This window comes from Mandrillus leucophaeus, unplaced genomic scaffold, assembly GCF_000951045.1.
Source record: "Mandrillus leucophaeus isolate KB7577 unplaced genomic scaffold, Mleu.le_1.0 Scaffold191, whole genome shotgun sequence".
Lineage (NCBI taxonomy): Eukaryota > Metazoa > Chordata > Mammalia > Primates > Cercopithecidae > Mandrillus > Mandrillus leucophaeus.
In genome coordinates this window covers 1,253,174-1,270,893 of record NW_012101932.1, presented here as the reverse complement: position 1 = coordinate 1,270,893, position 17,720 = coordinate 1,253,174, and positions in this window count along the sequence as shown.

Here is a 17,720-nt window from a genome sequence, read left to right as displayed (position 1 = left end):
CTAATATCCATATATGTAGAAAAATTAATCCTTGTTAAAGTTTAAGTTTTGGTTATGGCTTTGTCACTTTAATCTAAAAGATCCCTAATTGATTCAAAATCCTAAAAGAAAGATTAATAAAAGTAAGATTTTTTAGCTTAGAAAAGGGAAATTATATTATGAATGCAACATTTATACTTGAGTAGTAGAAGCAGCAGCATTAGACAGCTCCAGGTGGCAGAACTAGGGTCAAAAGTTTGAATGTCCAGAATTTATGGAAAATAATTCAAGCATTCATTGGGATTTGGACTAAGTATGTCTTCCAAGATTAATAACTTTTGAATTTATAATTCTGTGAAAAGATGGGTAAAAGTTACACACGATGAATGTAAAAGAGTCAGTGATTAAGATGTTACCATACAGAAGGAGGCAGAGCAAGATGGTCAAATAGAATCCTCCAGTGTTTGTCCCTTGTGCAGGAACACCAAATTGAAAAACTATCCAAACTAAAAGCATCTTCGTGGGAATCAAAAATCAGGTGAGCAATCACAGTATCTGGTTTTAACTTCACATCACTGAAAAAGGCACCAAAGAAGGTAGGAAAGATAGTCTTGAATTGTGGATGTTATCCCTCCCTCATTCTCCAGCAGCAGCCACATAGCACAGAGACAGAATCTGTGTGCTTGGGGCAGGGAAAGCACAGTGACTGTGGGACTTTGCATTGGAACTGAGTGCTGCCCTTTCACAATGGAAAGCAACACCAGGCATAAATCAGCCAGTGCCACAGAAGAAGCATTTAGACCAGCCCTTGAGAGAGGAGAATTGCCTATCTCAGTGGTTAGAACCGGAGTTCTGGCTAGCCTCGTCACTGTGGGCTCAAGGACTCAGGAGTCCTAAATAAACTTGAAAGGAAGTCCAGGCCACAAGGACTGCAATTTCTGAGCAAGTCTTGGTGCTGTGCTGGCTCAGAGCCAGTGGACTTGAGGTGCATGTGCCTAGTGAGGCACCAGTCAAGAGGGTGCTTGTTCTTCTCCCACAACCCCAGGCAGTGCAGCACATAGCTCTGGAAGATACTCCTTCCTTCTTCTTGAGAAGAGAGGGAAGAGTAAAGAGGACTCTATCTTGCAACTTGGATAGTTCAGCCACAGTAGGATAGGGCACCAGGAAGAGTCCTGAGGTCCCTATTCCAGGCCCTAGTCCCAAGACAACATTTCCAGACACAACCTGGATCAAAATAGAACCTGCTGCCTTGAAGAGAAGGACCAGTTCTGGTAGAATTTACCACCTGCTTACCAAATAGTGTTGGGCTCTGAATAGTCATCAGTGGTAGCCAGGTAGTAGTCATCGTGAGTCTTGGGTGAGACTCACAGACATGCTGGCTTCAGGTGTGACCCAGAATATTTCCAGCTGTGATGGCCATGGAGAGACTCCTGCTTGAGAAAAGTGGAGAGGAGGGTAAAAGGGACTTTGTCTTGCAGTTTAGGTACCAGCTTGACAACAGTGGGGTAGAGCCCGAAGGGGGCTCTTGGTATCCCTGATTCCAAGCCTGGGCTCTTCGATGGCACTTTTGGACCTCCCCTAGACTAGAAGTAAGCCCACTGCCCTGAAGGGAGAGTCCCAGGCCAGGAAGCATTCACCACAAGCTGATTGCAGAGCCCTTGATCCATGAGCAAATATTAGCAGTAACCAGGCAGTACTAACTTCAGGCCTGGGATGGTGATGGCCATAGGGAAAGACTCCTCTTTGCATGGGGGAGGAAATAGTGGGAAGGGCTTATTCTTGTGGTTTGAGTGCCAACTCAGCCACAGTAGGACAGAGCACCAGGTAGATTCCTAAGGTTTCTGACTCCAAGCCCTGACTCCAGAACAGTATCTCTGGACCCACCAAGGCTCAGGGAGAACTTGCTGCCCTGAAGGGAAGGACACAGCCTAGCTTGCTTTGCCCCCTGCTGATTGTAGACCCCTGGTGCCTTGGGCCAACATAGGTGTGATAGCCAGGCAATGGATACTGCGACCCTTGGGTGAGACCAGGGCTGTGGTAGCTTCAGGTCTTACCCAGCACAGTCCCAGTGGTGGTAGCCACCAGGGTGCTTAGGATATGCCTCTCTCAGCTCCAGGCAGTGCAACAGAGAGAGAGATTAAGACTCTACCTGGTCAGGAAAAAGTAAAGAGGACAAGGGTCTCTGCCTATTAATCCAGATAATTTTCCCAGATCTTGTCTAAAACCAGCAAAGTAGTACCTCTACAAGTACGCAAAAGCCACAGCATTACTGAGCTTAAGGTGTCCCCTAATACAGACATGGCCGCAGTGACCAAAAACTTTGATCATAACACCCAAGTCCCATCGAATATCTGAGAAACATTCCCAAAAAGGCCAGGACACCAAAGCACATCAACAAGCATCATGACCCTCAACAAACAAAATAAATCAGGTACCAGTGACCAATCCTAGAGAGATAAAGATATGTGTCTTTTCAAAAAGAAAATTTAAAATAGCTGTTCTGAGGAAACTCAAAGAACTTCAAGATAATACAGAGAAGAAATTCAGAATCCTATTAGATGAATTTAACAAAGAGATTGAAATAATTTAAAAGAATGAAGCAGAAATGCTGGAGTTCAAAAATGCAATTGACATACTGAAAAATGCATCAGAGTCTCCTAACAGTCAAATTGATCAAGCAGAAGAAAGAATTAGCTTGAAGACAGGCAATTTGAAAATACAGTCAAGGAGACAAATGAAAAAAAGAATAAAAAACAATGAGGCATGTCTACAAGATTTAGAAAATAGCCTCTAAAGGCCAAAGCCAAGAGTTTTTGGCCTTAAAGAGGAGCTAGACAGAGAGGTATGGGTAGAAAGTTAATTCAAAGGGATAATAATGAAGAACTTCCAAAACCTAGAGAAAGATATCAATATTCAAATACAAGAAAGTTGTAGAAGACCAAGCAAATTTATTTTTATTTTAGTTTTATTTTTATTTCTTTGAGACAGGGTTTCACTCTTGTTGCCCAGGCTGGACTGCAATGACACAATCTCGGCTCACCGTAACCTCTGCCTCCTGGGTTCAAGCAATTCTCCTCACTGAGCCTCCCAAGTAGCTGGGATTACAGGCATGCACCACCATGCCTGGCTGGTTTTGTATTTTTAGTAGATAGGGTTTTCCATGTTGGTCAAGTTGGTCTTGAACTCCCTACCTCAGGCCTGTCTCAGCCTCCTGGTGTAAGTTACTGGTGTAAGCTACTATGCCCGGCAGAACACCAAGCAAATTTAACTCAAATAAGACTGCTTCAAGGCATTTAATAATCAAATTATCAAAGGTCAAGAACAAAAAGGAATTCTAAAGCAGCAAGAGAAAAGAAACAAATAACATACAATGGAGCTATAGTATGCCTGGTAGCAGTGTTTTTAGTGCAAACCTTCTAGTCAAGGGGAGAGTGGCATGACATATTTAAAATGCTAAAGGAAAAACAAACAAACAAACAAACTTGTATCCTAGAATAGTATATCCAATAAAAATATCATTCAAATATGAAGGTGAAATATTTTTCCAGACAAACAAAAGCTGAGGAATTTCATCAACACAAGAACTGTCATACAAGAAGTGCTACAGGGAGTTCTTTGGTCTAAAAGAAAAAAATATTAATGGGCAATAAGAAACATTATGAAGGTACAAAACTCAAAACTCACTGGTAATAGTAAGCACATACAAAAGCACAGAATAGGCTGGGTGTGGTGGCTCACACCTGTAATCCCAGCACTTTGGGAGGCCAAGGCAGGCAGATCACAAGGTCAGGAGATCGAGACCATTCTGGCTAACATGGTGAAACCCGATCTTTACTAAAAATTAAAAGAAATTAGCCAGGCGTGGTGGCGGGCACCTGTAGTCCCAGCTACTTGGGAGGCTGAGTCAGGAGAAGGGCTTGAACCCGGGAGGCGGAGCTTGCAGTGAGCCAAGATTGTGCCACTACACTTCAGCCTGGGCAACAGAGCGAGATTCTGTCTCAATAAAAATAAAAAGAAAAGGAAAAAAAAAAGAAAAGCACAGAATAGTGTAACACTGTAATTATAATATGTACACTACACATATTTTGAGTAAAAAGACTACAACATGAACCAATCAAAAATAGTAACTCTAAAAACATTTCAAGACATAGACAGTACAGTCAGATATAAACTGAAACAACAAACAGTTAAAAAGCAGGAAAACAAAGTTAACTTGTAGAATCCTTATTTGCTTACTTGCTTGTTAGTTTGCATGCAATCAGTGTTAAGTTGTTATCAGTTTAAAATAATGGGTTATATTGTTGACAAGTCTCATAGCAAACTCCTATCAGAAAACATACAACAGATATACACACATACAAAAGCAAGCAATTAAAACATACCATCAAAGAAAATCATCTTCACTAAAAGAAAACAAGAAGGAAGGAAACAAGGAAGAGAAGACCACAAAACAACCAAAAAATACACCACAAAATGACAGGAGTAAGTTCTTACTTAACAATGATAACATTGAATGTAAATGGACTAAACTCTCCAATCAAAAGACAAAGGGTGGCTGACTGAGTTAAAAAAAACAAGACCCAATGATCTGTTGCCTACAAGAAATAAACTTCATCTATAAGAGACAAACAGACTAAACATAAACTAATGGAAAATGATATTCCATGCAAATGAACACCAAAAAATAGCAAAAATAGAGATACTCATATCATGTAAAATAGATCTCAAAAAACCTAAAAAGAGACACAAAGGTCTTTACATGGTAACAGAACAGTCAAATCAGCAAGATAATATAGCAATTGTAAATATCTATGCACCCAACACTGGAGCACCCAGATATATACAGCAAATATTATTAAAGCTAAAGAAAGAGATAGAGCCCAATACAGTAACTGCTGGAGACTTCAAAACTCCACTTTCAGCATTGGACAGATTATCCAAACAGAAAATCAACAAGAAAATATCAAACTTAAATCTGCACTATAGACCAAATGAACCTAATAGATATTTTCAGAATATTTCATCCAATGGCTTCAGAATACACATTTTTCTCAGAACATGAATCAGTCTCAAGGATATACTATGCATTAGGCCACAAAAAAATAGAGTTTTTTTTTAAATTGGAGCCTGGAATGGTGGCTCACATCTGTAATCTCAGCACTTTGGAAAGTCAAGGCAGGTGGATTAACTGAGGTCAGGAGTTCAAGACCAGCCTAGCGAATGTGGCAAAACCACACCTCTACTAAAAATACAAAAAATAGCCAGGCATGATGATGCACACCTGTAATCCCAGCTCCTCAGGAGGCTGAGGCAGGAAAATCACTTGAACCCAGGAGGCAGAGGTTGAAATGAGATGAGATCATGCCGCCTCACTCCAGTCTGGGCAACAGAGAGAGACTCAGTGCCCCCTCCCTGCCACCAAGAAAAGGAAAAAGATAAATAAAAAATTTAAAAAATAATAAAATTGTATTAAGTATCCTCTGACAAAAATGGAATAAAACTAGAAATCAATAATAAGTAGAATTTTGGAAACTGTAAAAATATATAGAAATAAACAATATGCTCCTGAATGGCCAGTGGATCAATTAAGAAATGTTAATTTCCTCTAAAAAGGAAATTAACTTTTTAAAAACAAATGATAAAGGAAATAAAACATACACAACCTATGGGATACAGCATAAGCAGTACTAAGAGGAAAGTTTATAGTTATAAGTGCCTACATCAAAAAAGTAAAAATATTTTAAGTAAACAACCTAATGATACATTTTAAACAACTAGAAAAGCAAGTGCAATCTCTACCCAAAAATAGAAGAAAAGAAATAATAAAGATCAGAGCAGAAATAAATAAAACTAAAAACAAAAATATTCAAAAATCAATGAAACAAAAAGTTGAATTTTTGAAAAGATAAAATTGACAAACCTTTAGCCAGACTAAGAAAAAAAGAGAGATGACCCAAATAAATAAATGAGAGATGGAAAAGGATACATTGCAACTTATACCACAGAAATTCAAAGAATCATTAGAGGCTAGTATGAGCAACTATATACCAATACAATGAAAAACCTAGAAGAAATGAATAAATTCCTAGACACAAACAACAGAACAAGATTGAAACATGAAGAAATCCAAAACCTGAACAGACCAATAACAAGTAACAAGACCAAAGCTATATTAAATCTCCCAGTAAACGAAGGCCTCAGATTAACTGCTGAATTTTACCAAACATTTAAAGAGCTAACACCAGCCAGTCCTGCTCAAGGAGGAAATATTTCCAAATCCATTTTTTTGAGATCAGTATTATCCCAATACCAAAACCAGATAAAGACTCATTAAAAAAAGAAAACTGCAGGCCTATATTTCTGATGAACATTGATGTAAACAGCTTCATAAAATACTATTAAACTGAATTCAATAACACGTTAAAAAGATTATTCATCATGACCAAGGGGGATTTATCCCAGGAATGCAAGGATGGTTCAACAACATATACAAATCAATCATGTCAACAGAATGAAGGACAAAATCATATGATCTTTTCAATTGATGATATAAAAGCATTTGGTAAAATTCAATATCCCTTCATGGTAAAAACCCTCAAACAACCGGATATAGAAGAAACCTACCTTAACAAAATAAAAGCCATATACAATAGACCCACAGCTAGTATCATATGGAGTGGGGACAAACTGAAAGCCTTTCCTTTAAAATCCGGAACATGACAAGGATGTTCACTTTACCACTGTTACTCAACATAGTGCTGAAAGTTCTAGCTAGAGCAATCATATAAGACAAAGATATAAAAGACATTCAAATCAGAAAGGAAGAAATCAAATTGTCATTGTTTGTAGATGATATGATCTTACATTTGGAAAAACATAATGACTCCAACAAGAAAACTACCATAACTCATAAAAAAATTCAGTAAAGTTGCAGTATACAATATTAACATACAAAAATCAGTAGCATTTTTATAGTCCAACATGGAACAATTTGTAAAAGAAAAATGTAATCAAATTTACAATAGCTACAAATAAAATCAAATACCTAGAAATTAATTTAACTAAAGACGTGAAAGATCTCTACAATGAAAACTATAAAACATTGCTGAAAGAAATTGAAGAGAACACAGAAAAATGGAAAGTCATTCCATGTTCATGGATTGGAAGAATCAGTTTTGTTTAAAATGTTTGTACCACCCTGAGCAATCTACAGATTCAACTCAATATCTATGAAAATGCCAATGGCATTTTTCACAGACATAGAAAGAAGAATCCTACAAGTTATATAGAGCCACAAAAGACCTAGAATACCAAAGCTATACTGAGCAAAAAGAACAAAACTGAAGGAATCACATTACCTGATTTCAAATTATACTCATAGCTATAGGAAACAAAACAGTATGATGCTGATAAAATCAGATATTTAGACCAATGGAACAGAATAGAGAACTCACAAGACAATCTGTACATCTACAGTGAACTTATTTTCAACAAAGGTGCTAAGAATGTGTATTTGGGAAAACTGTCTCTTCAATAAATGATGCTGGGAAAACTGGATATCCATATGCAGAAGAATGAAACCAAACCTCTATCTCTCACCATATACAAAAATCAAATCAAAATAGATTAAAGAATTAAATCTAAGACCACAACCTATGCCACTGCTACAAGAAAACATTGGAAAAACTGTCCAGAACTTTGGACTGGGCAAAGATTTCTTAAGTAATACCCCACAAGCACAGACAAACAAAGCAAATGGACAAATGAGATCACATCAAGTTAAAAAGCTGCTGCAAAGCAAAGGAAAGAATTATCAAAGTTGACAGACAACACACAGAATAGGAAAAAATATTTGGAAACCACCCATCTGCCAGGGGATTAACAATCAAAATATACAAGGAGTTCAAACAACTCCATAGGAAAATGTCTAAAAATCCAATTTAAAAATGGGCAGAATATTTTCATAGACATTTCTTAGAAGAAATACAAATGGCAAACAAGTATATGAAAAGATACTCAACATAATTCATCATCCAAGAAACACAAATCAAAACTATAATGGGATATCATCTCACCCAATTAAAATGGCTTTTAATCAAAAGACAGACAATAACAAATATTTACAAGGTTGTGGAGAAAAGGAAACCCTGGTACATTGTTGATGCGAATGTAAGTTAGCACAAACACTATGGAGAACAATTTAGAGATTCCTCAAAAAACTGAAAATAGAGCTACCATACGATCCAGCAATCCCACTGCTAGGTATATACCCAAAAGAAAGAAAATCAGCATATCCAAGGTATCTGCACCCCCATGTTTATTGCAACACTATTCAACAATAGCCAAGATTTGGAAGCAACCTAAGTGTTCATCAGCAGATGTATGGAATGTGGTACATATATACAATGCAGTACTATTAAGCTATAAAAAGAATGATATCCTGTCATTTCAAACAACATGGATGAAACCAGAGGTCATTATGTTAAATGAAATTAGCTAGGAACAGAAAGACACACTTTGCATATTCTGACTTATTTATGAGAGCTAAAAATTAAAACTACTGAATTCATGAAGATAGAGAGTAGAAGGATGGTTTTGAATACTGAGGAAAATAAAAGAGAGAGAGAGTAGAATGATGGTTATTTGAGGCTGAGAAGCATAGTCAGCAGGGGTAAGTGGGAATAATTAATAGGTACAAAAATATAATTATATAGAATAAATAATATATAGTATTTGATAGCATGACAGGGTGAATACAGTCAATAATAAATTGTACATTTTAAAATAAAGAGTATAATTGAATTGTTTATAACACAAAGAAAGGATAAATGATAAGGATAAAGGATAGGATAAATGCTTGAGGTGATAGAGACCCCATGAACTATGGTGTGACTAACATGCATTGTATGCCTGTATTAAAATATTTCACATAGCCCATAAATATAAACACCTACTATGCACCCATAAAAATTGAAAATCAAATAAATTAAAATTCAAAAAAGTTACTACACAAATAGCAAGGAAATAGGTGACTGAGTCATATAAAAATATGTGGACAATAACAAAAAAAAGAGAAATTAAGAGAAATATATCAATATGGTAAGATTATGCAGCATGGCATGGTTGAAATAGTCTTGATATTTGTAGTTGTAAGATATTTCATTTTTCCTATAGCCTGTTAATATGTGTTTGTATGATCATGACTAAATCATTTAAATTCACTCATATTCTGACCTGAAAATTAATAATAATAATAAAATCCCTATTCATTACAATATTCGTTTTAAAAATCAAATAAGATAATTCATCTGAAAAAATTATTTGAAAGTTTTATGTGAACATTATTATTTGTCCTTTAACAAATATTATCATATGTGGCATTTAAATAATAGTTAAATATAAATATATATTATAGAAGCACACATTTATTCCAAGAGCTTAAAATAACTGTCAGGATAGAAGACATAGTTTTGCCAGCTGTGTATAAGAAGGCAAAAGTTTCTTTTTTATATCTGAGGTTATCCATATGCATAATGATTATTTCATAGCCTTCAGGTTTCACTGAATTTATATCAAAGAGTTCAGTTCACTAGGACTAGGACTAATGGAGATTTGTGGACTACTCTTAGGACTAGTAGAGACTTGGGAAGAATAGTTCCCAAAACTCCATTAGTCCTAGGAATAACAGACGATATCAGTGGTTTTGTTCATATCCATCTTTCTCAAAAGCCTGGGTAGATTTTTGTGCAAGAACAATGAACTCTTAAGTTGGATAGAAAATCCTCTAGTAGTGAGAAAGTGTGCACAGATGATTGATGAGGTCCAGAGGTGTACTCCAAAGGCAGCTTATTCTACTTAGGGTCAGGGAAAACTTAGATATTAGAAGGAATAAATCTTTTTTTTTTTTTTTTTTTTTTTTTTTTGAGATGGAGTCTCGCTCTGTAGCCCAAGCTGAAGTGCAATGGCACGTTCTCAGCTCACTGTAACCTTCACCTCCCAGGTTCAAACAATTCTCCTGCCTCAGTCTCTGGAGTAGCTGGGATTACAGGCGCCCAGCACCACGCTTGGCTAACTTTTATAATTTTAGTAGAGTTTGGGTTTCACCATGTTGGACTAGCTGGTCTCTAACTCCCGATCTCAGCTGCTCCGCTTGCTCTGGCCTCCCAAAATGCCGAGATTACAGGCGTCAGCCACCGCGACCATCCACAAAGAAGAATTCTTAACAAGGATCTTAATTGTCCAAAATGATGTTAATAAAACCCTATTAGCAAACCTGAGAGGGGTTTGAATATCCTTTGTCTTGGATAATTTCTTATTCAGTGGCAAAATGAACAGGGTGTTTTCGTTGAATTGGAGTTTCATGAAACATGAAAATCAGGAAAATTCATTAAAACTCTTAAGTTTGACAGTGCGTATAGCACTATAACTGAGGAACCAAAAAACATATTTATCCAGGAAAAAGGAAATTGAGTTAAAAGACACGTGTGTCCTAAATAGTTGTATACGGAACCACTAGCAGATACACACACAAAAAAATAAGGTTAGCCTGGAATATATTTAGAAGAATAAATGTTATAAAAGGCAACTATCCAAAAGAACTAAAAAAGGAATTTTATGACTCATGCATCTCTCTAATTGTGACTTTGGAGTTACAGGCATACAGTTTCTGCTGAGGAAAATACATAAGAAATCTAACACTAAATGGCATAGAAGGTCAAATGATGAGGCACTAGCAAAATATAACTAGACACATTAAAAAGAAAAGTCAAAAACTTAAATGCAGTCACCTCACTCCTTTCTACCCTATGTTCCCAACACTATCCCTACATGTTACACCCATGCTCACACACGCAGATCGAGATACAAGGGTCATTAACTTCACTTTGAGAGAGTAAAATAACAATGTGTTGATAACATATAGGATAGCATATTAAGAAACAAATTTTGTTTTGCTTTGTTTTGTTTCACCATAGAGGTTGTGTGGTATACTCCTTTGTGATCATAACACATTTGGATGACTTTTCTGATTTGTACAGATTTACTTAAGGATATAATGTCAGTTACTGATTTTTGAAATCCTGCTAGACAGGTCAAGTCAACCTTGAATCCAAAGAACAGCATATCCAATCACTATATGGCTCTGTAAGAAGGAAAGGTCAGAAGAGTACAAATTTTAGGCTATTCTTTCCTGGTCTCCCTAACATCTAACAAAATCTCCAAAACAGTTTATAAAATCGTCAGGACCTAAGTCGTCTCAATGTCAACAATCTGTATATACTTGGAGGTTGCTCAGGTATATAATGAATGTGCTCATGATCAAGTTCTTTCTAGCTGCTACCACTGGCCATCTTTGCCAATGTTTCACCAGAAAGAGCAACGAAAAAGTTCTAGTCTCTGCTGGCATCACCTGTGAGTGCTGAAGGACTCGTGGCCAAAGCTGTGTGCTTCTGTGGAAATGTCTGCTGGCAGAATGGGGTTAGTGTACCCCATGTTTTACTCAGCTTAGTAAAATGCATCTTTTAGGTTTTATGCCAGCTCACTCTCTCACTGGGACACAGACCTAGCATAGACCCTAGCCAAAGAGAGACTCTATTCATTGATCCTTTACCCATCTAAAACCTAAGGCTCTCTGTGCAGTTCAAGCCCATGATGCCTAGCAAATTATTTTATTACAATTAGGTTGTCATTATCAGCACTGTCAACATTGTCATTGTTATTGTTTTGTTGACTGATTCCCCAAAACTACTTCCCTGCCACTTTTATGGTTGGCCAGATATGACCAAAAACATGAGGTCTTTTGAAGGAGGTTCTTCAACCCAGTGTAAATAAATTTCTTTGCAGCCTTTGCCACTAGTTCATCAAATGTGCCCAGATAGTGAAGGCTCAAACATGGTTTGAGATCCCTGTTATGCACATTTGTGCTTTGGAGCAGATGACTGGACTCAACTTCTACAAAGGCTAATCTTTTCATGCCTATCAATACTAAAAACTCTCCCTTGGCTACCTATATTTGCATTAGTATTTAAGAAAGTGAATTTCTTGGAACCTATGTCAATAAGGGGTTCCGTGAAAAAAAGTTTGATATGATTGGAAAGAACTACATTCTGTATTTCCCTACTGGAATGTTTGAATTAGCATATTAAAGACCTCTGCTCATCTGGAGAGTTTTTTTTTATTTTTTCCAAAACCAATTAACTTTTACCTTCCTTCATGTATCTTTCTCTGCAAGCCTCTTGACAAAATTATTCTCATGTGCATATATATTAATTTTTAACATATACATTTTATAATTATTACACAAACAATGTATTTAAAAATTTTAGCTTTTTACTTTTAAATGATTATAGAAGGATATCAAAATAGTACAGAGTTTTTATTTATCTTCACTAAGCTTCCCTAAAAGGTAGCATGATACATAATTGTAGTAAAGTACCAGAATCAGATAGTAACAGTGACAGTATGCTGTTAAATAATCTACAGAAACCATTTGTCTAATATCTTTTTAATCCAGGATAAAATTAAGGATCTCATATGGCATTTATAGGCCAAATCTCCTCAGTATTTTTCTAACCTACGATGCTGTTTCTTTTATTCTTTATGTTTCAAGACATTGACCCTTTTGAAGAACTTATTTTGTAGATATAAGTCAATTATTTTATGGATTAGCGCTTCTTTTATATGTCTGTTTCCTCATTATTTAATTCAGGTTTTGCATTTTTGGTAAGAACTTCACATAAGTGAAGTTTTGCTCTTCTTAGTACAGCAAATCAGGAGACAGATAATAGCAATGTATGTTATACTAGTAATGTTAACTTTGATAACTTGATTCAGATGGTGTCTACCAAGTTTCTCCACTGTAAACTTAGCATTTTTTTCTGCATAATTAATAAGTATCTTTTAGATAGTTATTTTGAGACTATGAAAATCTCCTACATCTCATACTTTTGCCCACTAATTCTAGCATTCACTGATACAACAATTAGTACTATGCTGTCTCCATATATTGATTTTTATTTCTGTCATTATTTTCAGTTTATTATTCAGGACTCTAAGAGAGAGTGCCCCTTCTTTATCTACTTACGGATCATGTATATCACCAATTGAACTCACAGATTTTCAGATTTTCAGTTGATTCTATGAGTTACATCCATTATAGTAATTATCCATTTTGTTGCTCTAATTATCCCGGATGTAGCTATTGGGAGCTCTATCAAATTGTTTTTCTGTGTTCTTTCAACATGCAGACGTATCTTGAATTTCTTCTGCCCAGACCTAGAATCAACCACTTCTCCAACTTAGTCTCAGTCCTTTAATTGGAGAATGGTATTTAGAAACCAAGATAGGGAAGCTAGCTTAGCTACTTACTATTAAGGCCACACTGCTTCTCAGTGAGCAACACTAGGAAATAGTAAGTATAGCCGGGCGCGGTGGCTCAAGCCTGTAATCCCAGCACTTTGGGAGGCCGAGACGGGCGAATCACGAGGTCAGGAGATCGAGACCATCCTGGCTAACACGGTGAAACCCTGTCTCTACTAAAAAAAATACAAAAAACTAGCCGGGCGAGGTGGCGGGCGCCTGTAGTCCCAGCTACTCCGGAGGCTGAGGCAGGAGAATGGCGTAAACCCAGGAGGCGGAGCTTGCAGTGAGCTGAGATCCGGCCACTGCACTCCAGCCTGGGCGACAGAGCGAGACTCCATCTCAAAAAAAATAATAATAATAAGTATGTGTGTACATATATGATGTCTGTATATATTTTATTCCATTCTAACATGACAGAGTTCATCCTAGTATTCCCCATATCCATATTTGTAACTATTTTCTATAACAATGAGAAACTTGTATCTCATCATGAGCACTATGTTCACACAAAAATTAGCTTTACAATTGCTAACCCATAACCTTGTGAAGAAAAACTTACTAACTGCAACAGGATATTGGTGTATGATTTTTTCTGGGTTTTGGCTTTTCAGTATCAAGTCAAAATGCTGTTTTCCAACATTAATTAGTTCAATTTTGTCTTCCCTACTTTGTTAAGACAGTTACACTAATTGTCTTTATTTCTTACTTACTGTTTTTATTTTGTCTAGGTTCTCCCCATGTCCTAGTTGCTTTTAGTTACTTACTTATATTTTGTATATGTTAAATATCACTGAGATACTGAAAGTCAAACTAAGTAAACAGGTATACTCAGAGTGTCACTCCTTCCTCATTTCTTCTATACCATTCTTTTATTTTCATGTTCAACCTATTTTCATCCATCCTCTGTAGATAAGCAATTTCTTAAGTTCCTGGTTTACCCTTTATAGCTTTATATTTGCTCAAATTAGTAGATACTTCTTAATTTAAAAAAAAAAAAAAACACAGAATTTTGAATTAAAAATTAGACCTACTATTTTTCTATTCTCTATCTCATTTATTTCAGCTTTTATCTCTAGTGTTTGCTTTTTGTGCTTTCTTTTTATTTACATTGGTTTGGTTTTTTTTGTTTGTTTTGTTTTGTTTTGTTTTGTTTTTGTGTACTGCTATAGACTGAATATTTGTATTCTCTAAAAATTCACATGATGAAATCCTAATAATAGCAGCAGGAGGCAGACAAATTCTAGGCAGATAGGGGCAGGCTCCTGGTGAGACCCCCCCTTCAAGCCAAAGAAAGCCTGAAGTCTGAAAACCAGGGTGCCAGTCCTGGATACAGTTCACCATCTGGAGTGAGAACTACCTCTACACCTTTTAGCAAACTGAATGGTGCTTTTTCCCGGCTTTCCCATGAACTAATCAGCACACACTCCACCATTCTGACCCCATAAAAACCCCAGAATCAGCCACACATGGGAACTACCAGTCTTCAGGTAGGAGCTACCCACTTCGGGTACCCTCTCGTGTTGAGAGCTGTTCTATCATTCAGTAAAACTCTTCTCCACCCTGCTCACTCTTCGGTTGTCCATATAACCTCAGTCTTCTTGATGTGGGACAAGAACCCGGAACCCACCAAATAGTGGGTGCAAAAGGAGCTGTAACACTGTAGCCCTCCCTCCCTCTGTCAGTGCTGGGCAGGCTCTCCTTTTGATGGGAAGTGGTAGTGGAGGGGGCGGGGGCAGCCAAGAAGCTGTAGGCTGGAGTGAAGCAGTGGAATAGAAGGAACTGTAACACAAATGAGCTGAAACACATTCCTGGCCAGCCCTTGAGCTGGGGTGGTGACACATTTCCTTTCACCAGACTATGAGAGAAGAGCTGCGACACTTCTGGAGGCCCAGACTTCGAGATTCCCTAAGCCAGAGATGTGGCATGCTGTAATACCTGCTTGGGGCTCTGCGGTTACTGGCATCTCCAAGTTTTTGGGCACCACCCTGTTCCCCTTGTCCAGACACTGGCATGCAAGGCGGAAGCCAAATGAGGCATGCCAGGTCCAGCAGCAGCCTCACATTGAGCTCATGCCTGTGTTGCCTCCTGAAGCTTCCTGCCCTGCCACAGCACAGTCCGCCTGGATGTGCCCTGTGGCTGGACCCCTCACTCGCTTGCTTATGCACCCCTCACCTCTCCACACCTGGCTTGCCTGTAATGGGCATGGAATCTAGGCCAGTAGCATGAGCTGAACACACTACCAGGCTGAGTGGGCAGAGCTAGCCCAGTGGTCTACAGGTGAAACCCAGGCAGAGGCTCCACCAGCCACAGAGGTTTCCAGCTGGCAAAGTGGCACCAAAAGAATCCTGTGTCACTAACCCTCAGTGAGATGATATAATACAACCTCACCAATAAAGGGAGGGGCTTTAGGAAGTGATTAGGTCATGAGTATAGAACGCTCATGAATAGGATTGATGCCCTTACAAAAGAGGCCCCAGAGAGCTCCTTTGCCCTCAGGTGAGGACCCAGCAAGAAGATTCACTCTATGAACCAGAAAAGGGGCCCTCACCAGACACTGAGTCTGCCAGTGCCTTGATCGTTAATTTCTCACTTTCCAGAACTACAAGAAATAAATTTGTGTTATTTATAGGCCACCTAGTCTATGATAGTTTTGTTATAGCAGCCCAAACATACTAAGACAAGTATTTAACTCATCTTTGTTATTCAGTGTTTACTATACAAAATGTTTGGTGATAGAACTTTTAAAATGCACTCTGTATATTCTGATACTTTAAAAAAATTCTATAGTTACAATTTACATCTCTCTTTTTATCAAAAAATTTAATTGAGAATTTTATTTTATTTTATTTTATTTTATTTTATTTTGAGACAGAGTCTCACTCTTTGCCCAGACTGGAATGCAGTGGCACTATTTCGGCTCACTGCAACCTCCGCCTCCCGGGTTCACACCATTCTCCTGCCTCAGCCTCCCGAGTAGCTGGGACTACAGGTGCCCGCCACCACACCCAGCTAATTTTTTGTATTTTTTAGTAGAGACGGGGTTTTCACCGTGTTAGCCAGGATGGTCTCTACCTCCTGACCTCGTGATCCACCCACCTCGACCTCCCAAGGTGCTGGGATTACAGGTATGAGCCACTGCGCAGGCCGAGAGCTTTTAAGTTTTCAAGTAAAAGACATTTTGGTTTATGATTTTGTTGAAAATTTCTAGTTTTGTTGCATTGTGATTAAAGATTATTATTTACAACATTTCTGTTTTATGGAATTACTATAGTTTCTGTGTGTAAATGAGAGTGTCACTTAATACGTATAAATTTTGGTAATGTAATATGTGCATATGAGAGGAAGGTATATGCCCTTTTATTAAGGTGTGAAGTTTGGTATATATCCACATAATTTGCTTTATTTGCTATGTTTTTAGTTATTCTACCTTATTACTTATTTTGTGCCCACGTTTTGTCTGTCTGAGAAAAAGGAATGCAGTCCCTCACATTCAGGATCAAGCCTTCAGTGTTGTTATAAGCTGGCCTATGTGTTCACATTCAGGCCACGTTTTTCTCTTTTTGGAATAACAGCCTGATGTCTGATGGATTGCTCTGTGACTTTGATGAAGGGAGACAAAAAACAAGGCCACTTCCTAATTTTGTCTAAGCACACGCTTAGTAACAAAGCCACTAAGTAAACCATAAAATACAATTTATTTGCTATCCAGCTAATGTGACTGGTTTCTACTTCGTCACAAATTACAGCTTTATCCTCACTCTAGTTGCCTCCCTTCTGAATAAGATTTATTAAGATGCAAATAGAATTGACCCCACAGGCTAACAGCACTCTTCTGTAAACTCTCCCCAAATCTCCTAAGTACAAATTGTATTTGTATAAGTCTTCTCTAACACCTTTCCTATTGACACGCCTTATGATTTCCCACTGCAATGAGCATTAAGCCTAACCTGTTTACCTACTGGTGTGATACTCTTGGTCTTGAGCTGAAGAGCTTGACATATCTTATACTGAGAGTGGTATATTAAAGTCTTCCATTATCTATATGTTACTATCCAGGTACTGTTTTTCACAGAAGGAGTTACTTTGTTACTTAGTGAACAGATACTCATAATTGTTTTAGTGTTATTTTTGACTTGTGGATTTTAGCACAGGTACCCTTCTTTGTCGTCTTAATGCTTTGTAGCGTGTATTCTATGTTGACTGATAGGATTTCTACTTTAGTATCTTTGTCCATGCCTTTATTTTCAGCCTTTCTGAATCACTTTGCTTTAGTTGTGTTCCATGAGCCAAGTTAAAAATATGTTTTTTAGGCAGTGCGGGCGCTGTGTCTCACGCCTGTAATCCCAGCACTTCGGGAGGCCGAGGTGGGCAGATCATGAGGT